The 5,450-nt window shown below is 52.7% G+C and overlaps 1 long non-coding RNA gene across 1 annotated transcript; it reads left to right on the forward strand.

Annotated features, from left to right (window-relative positions):
- The first annotated feature begins 287 nt into the window (after positions 1-287).
- LOC134413879 (uncharacterized) lies at positions 288-1,783 on the forward strand. Its single transcript, XR_010026605.1, has 4 exons — positions 288-372; positions 923-958; positions 1,512-1,580; positions 1,706-1,783. It is a non-coding gene; the product is annotated as an uncharacterized LOC134413879 (long non-coding RNA).
- The last annotated feature ends 3,667 nt before the right edge of the window (positions 1,784-5,450 follow it).

The raw sequence follows: 5,450 nt of genomic DNA on the forward strand, positions 1-5,450 counted from the left end.
GTGCCCAGGTGCCTTTGGCTCCCTGCCTGCCCCCCTTGGTCCCCCAGGTGCCTGGGCCCTTCCAGGGGCAGCTGCCCCGTGCAGGAAGCTGGAGGGATGCCGGGCAAGGGGGCTGGATCCGTGCCTCAGGTGGGGTGGGATGGGCTCTGTGCCAGGGCTGGGCTTGTGGCCAGGGCTGGGGCTGTGCCAAGCCGGGCTTTAGCCTGGGGGCTGGCAGGGAGGGTGCAGGGAGGAGTCCCGGCAGGGATAAAGGTGCTCCTCACCTGCTGCAGCCTCAGGCATCGCTGCCAGAGCCAGAGGAAGATGAAGGTGGCTGTGCTCAGCGTGGCCCTGCTCTTCTCCATCCTGCTGTGCCCCCCGGCACAGGCCAAGGTGAGGAACCAGCCAAACGCTGTCCCCACATCCTGCCCTTTCTGGCCTCCCATTCCACCCTTTTGGTCCCTCCTTTGTGTCCCATTCAGGGTCCCCAGCTTCCCTCCCACTGACCATTCCTGAGGCCTTTCCTTCCATGCCCCCCCTCAATCCTTTGTCTTTCTTCCTGGCCACTGCAGAGGGGTCCCCCTGTACAATTCCCTGACTCACCCCCCTTCCCACACCATCTCCCATTCCTGTTGGTTTTGGCCCCACCTGTCCTCATTCTTCTGTCCCCACCAAGCCCCTCCCTTGCACTCCCAAGTCCCTACACCTCAATTCCTTTCTCTTCCCCTGTACCTCACACCCTGCTCCTTCCACATCCCCAGCCCTGTCCCCTGGACTCTCAATTGACCCCAGATCAGTGTTTTTGGGTCTCCCCCCACCTCAAACAGATCTTCTTGGAGGCCCTGAATTCCCATCCCTCTGCCTGTGCTCTGCTCCCTACCCCTTTGTCCCCCCACAGCCCCACAAGGTCCAGTCCTGACCCAGCCTTTGTTCTCCTTTCCAGGCACTCCTGGAAGGAACCCAAGATGATCTGTGGGAGGTGAGTGGGCTGTTGGCATTGCAGGGCATCCCCTCAGGGAATTGGGGGGCAGTGGTGTCCCCCCATCCCTTGCTGGCACTGGGGACATCCCAGTGACCAGGGAGGTCTCCTAGTCTCTCTGCAGTTGGATTTAGACAATGTTGCAGTCCTGGAGATGCCTCTGGTAGGTACCACGAGTTCTGCCGGTGTCAGACCCTCCCCTTGCATGGCCACCACAGCCCAGGCCATCCCAGTGTGTCCCAGCACAGCCCAGTGCATCCCTCCTGACAGCCCAGACAATGCCCTGCCCCAGGGCTCCTCCCCAGTGAAGCCTTTGCCCAGGGCCCTGCTGCATTCCATCCCTGTCACCCCAGGACCCCCTGGATGAGCCAGGACGCAGCCCCTGCCCCAGCTGTGCCTCTTGGCCAGGAGCCCAGTGCTTCTGGGCAGCAGCACAGCGGCTCCTGCACCCCACTGCTGCCACAGCCCCTTCCCCAAGGCCCCCCTGCTCTCCCCTGCCTCCCAGTGCAGCCCGGTGCCCCCAGTGTGTCTCTAATGCTGCCTTTGTCCCCAGCCCCCTGTGGCTGAAGAGCTGCGGGCTCTCCTGCGGCAGAAGCGCCCGGCTGCCTCTCTGGATGCCTAGGTGAGCCGTGCCTGCAGGGACAGGGCTGGGGGCAAAGCCCATCCATGTCCCAGTGGGCTCCAGAAGTCACCTTCTGGGGTTTGTCTTTTAGGGTTGGAAAGACCAGTGTCCTTTTTCCTCTCCAGTGGCATGAGGAGATGATCATCCCTGGAGGAACCCCCTGAACTCTTTGAGCCCTGGGCCATTTCCCCTGAAGAATCAATCATCAAGAATCAATAAACCCTTTGAGCAAAGCTTTGCTCAGTGGCCGTGTGTGTGTCTGTGGATCTGGATTTCCTCCTTTCCAGTGGTCCAGGGAAGTCAGGCCAGGTCTGGGCTCTGCTGCCTTTACACAGTCTGTGCCTTCCCCTCGAGAAATGGTGTGTTGGGAGTTGTGCAGAATCCAGGGGGAGTGAGTTGACTGGGGGGATGGTTGTCCAGGTGGTGAGAAAGGCTGTGGTTCACTGTGAGTGTGGTAGGAATGGCCTGGGTTTAAAAGAAAAAAGAAATTAAAAAAAAACTTTCTTTTAAAACTTTTTCTCTCTGTGAGAAATGACTGTTCACCTCTCAAAATTTTGAAAGGTTTATTAAAACCTTAACCAAACTTACAACAAAAGGACTAAATAAGGAAAAAGTTACAGTGCTGGGAGCCTCCCCCACTCCGTGGCTGGTAACCACATGGCTGGGTCATCCACACAATGGCTGCTCTCCCTTTTATACCCTTGCTGTTTCAACAGGCAGCCCTAGCTCCTCCCAAAGGCTGTCTGTTGACTCTTCCTTGCTGTCCATTGGTGTAGACTGCTTTCTTGGAACTGGATTGGAGAGCAGGTGTTGCTAAGCCGTGCCTCTTAGGAACAATCTGCCCCTCCCCAAATGCTGGACTACCAAGATCAGCCCGGGATAACAATGCTGGGTGGAGGGGACACATTGCAGTAACATAACTATACATCTGTACAACTTCTCTTAACATACTTATCATGTTCACCCTTTAATTGGGAGAGCCAACCATCTCATTACTCATCTCTAACACTGTGGCATTCACATTCTCTGAAAAAATCCCTTTGCCCAGGATTTTTCTTCTGGGAAGCTGAGAAGCCTCAGAGAAAAAGGAAAACAATTCTTATCTCATTTGCTTCTCCTGTATTGTGCTCATGTGCAGAATGTGTTTGGAGATTGTTTACCCACAGGTGATTGTTTGATTGGATTCTGGTATGAGTTACTTTGACTCATTGGCCAATTATGGCCAAGCTGTGTTGAGACTCTGGAAAGAGTCACGAGTTTTCATTATTATCTTTTGAACATTCACTAAGAATCCTTTCTCTGTTCTTCAGTATAGTATAGTATAGTATAGTATACTTTATTATAAGATAGTATTATAAAGTAATAAATTAGCCTTCTGAGAACATGGAGTTAAATGCATCATTCCTGCCTTTGTTGGGCAACCCTGCAAATACAATATAACACCTCCAAAATTCTTGATTTACTCAAAATAATTTAAATGCCAAAAAAATCTTCCTATGTCAAAAGTATGTTGAAATTATTTATTGGTCTTCGAATTTGGTTCCCTGGCAGGATCGGGCTGCTGGGTCTACCTGTCTACGGGGCACGTTGGGGCTCTGGGGTTTCCTCGGCGAGGGGCCCTACACGGTCGCCTGTAATGCCTGGCCACAGTGGGGTAGAGCCACCATGGTGTCCTGGGAAAGGGCGAGTGGTTCTACCTGGCTCTTGTTGGGTCGTTCTTGGCTGCTGGGTCCATCGGCTCCAGCAGGACTTGGGTGAATTTTGGGGTGGGCCAGGTGGATCAGTTGTCCCCGGCATCCTGAGAGCTCACCAGGGCTCAGTCGTGTTCGCAGACTCCAGTTGCAATACTGAAGGAACCACTGGTGCCGGCATCGCCCCAAGGAAGCCTCACAGCAGAACTGGCACAGGGCATTCCCCTGGCAGAAGGGCAGGGAAATTGTCTTGGCCATGAGCAGCAGAATGGCGAGAAAGCCCCTGGTGCAGGAGTTGCCCACCCCAGCAGGTTGAAGGCAGGTTTGGGTTGCATTCCTGCTGTCCTGGCAGTGAAATTCTGAGCAGAGGGCACAGAGGTGTCTTCTCCTCGGGGCTCGCAGGTGACACCGAGATGTGGTGGGGGAGCTGAGCCCTGCCTGAGCGCAGACTCAGCCCAGCAGGAGCCCCGGGCTGACACCGAGATGGAGTCCACAGCTGGCTCAGGGGTGCCGCGTGCCATGAGTGGGGAGCAGCTTCCCCTGATACAGGGGGAGCTGAACCTTGGAGCCACCTGCTCCACAGCTGGAATGATGTCAGCATCAGGGAGCAGACTAAAGAGGAGAGGGAGGCCTTTGGTGTGAGATTCTGAGGAAGCTTTATTCATCAGAGGGCACCAAAGCGCCTCAAGCACCAGTGCGCTCAGGATTTTATACAGCACTAGAACTGCGGGTGGGCACAATCGCTGAGCCAAGAGGCAATCAGGGAGGGAGGAGCAAAAGGAGGGGAATACATCTCAGGGACCAATGGGGATAAGGGGGTGGAGAGGGCCGGTCACATGGGCCAATGGGGCATCATCCATGAGGGGAATTCCCGAGGGGGAGAACCTGGAGGGGAGGGGTTTACAGGAGACTGACAGGGAAGCGTCTAGAACAGGGGCAGAGTTTACAGGGATGGATAGGGAAGGCACTGGAATACAAGGTGGGGATTATAATGATTGAAGGATAAAAGGGGAGGGATATAACCTGGGAATAATCCAGCTTGGGGAAAAACAGCATACAGGGGGTGAACTGGAACAGACCATCCAAAAAGCTATGAAATAAAAGGGCACTGCAACAGCACCCGATAAAGAGGGATGCAGGACACGTTTTATGGTGCAAAAAGAAAGGATCAATCCTGTGCTATTTTTATACAGTCTTTTTATAGGCCTTTTGTAGGGTTTTTTAAGAACATCCCCTGTCTATCCCCAGTTGGTCAGCAACAAGTTGTTACCCTGTATTGATTGGTCACTCAAACCCCTGGTGTGTATGTGCGGGAAAAGTTGTTTGTGAGAGACAGTTTTCATTTTTCTGTCTAAGAGGGAAAATACAGTTTATACAGGTGGCTGGTGTTTATCAGTCTTACAGCTCTTTTTCAGGGAAAGTAGGTTGTTTTCCACAGTCCTAGAGCTCTTTCTCAGGAAAAACAAGTTGTTTTTCACTGTTCCACAACTCTGTTCTCACAAAGAGTTGTCAGCTTTTTCATGGCTTCTTCCTCTTGCTGGGATTTATTAAAAGGTCTTCAAAGGATTCACCTTGAGCAGGACAAGAGCCCAGTCGAGGCTATACTAAAAATGGATGATTGGTCAGGAGTTTTCACACCTTTATAAGGTTTGGTCCATTTAAATATTGGGGTTAGTTGTCCAGTTACAGCCTCAGGTTATGCAGTCCTATCCTCCCAGTTTGCTTTCCTCAGTTCGCTGTTGTTTGCACTTTTTGTGCCTGAAGCTGCAACAGTGTCCAGTTCTGGGGCTGGAAAAGAATTGTTTTGTCAGACTACACTGTGAAGAGAACTTGCTAACACTGTGTATGAAGTCCAGAGTTACAGACTAATGCAGTAGAGAATCTGGAAATATGACAGCTAAAACTGAAGGCATCAGCCTGTTCCATGTTCCCTTGGTTCCATGGGGATCCACAGCATCACAATGGCCACTTGTTCCCACGAGGTTCCCTGATGTCACCGTGTGTCCTTGTACCCACCTGGTCAAAACTGACCCATGGTTCCATGACGTTCCCCAGTGTCACCATAGTCACTATCAGAGGATGGATGAGATCAATGTCCTGAGACACTGTGGGATGAGCTGTCAATCAGTAACACAGTGGGGACAGTGCTAACCCAGCCCTGATTGCCTGAGTGATCAGA

This window comes from Melospiza melodia, unplaced genomic scaffold, assembly GCF_035770615.1.
Source record: "Melospiza melodia melodia isolate bMelMel2 unplaced genomic scaffold, bMelMel2.pri scaffold_55, whole genome shotgun sequence".
NCBI lineage: Eukaryota > Metazoa > Chordata > Aves > Passeriformes > Passerellidae > Melospiza > Melospiza melodia.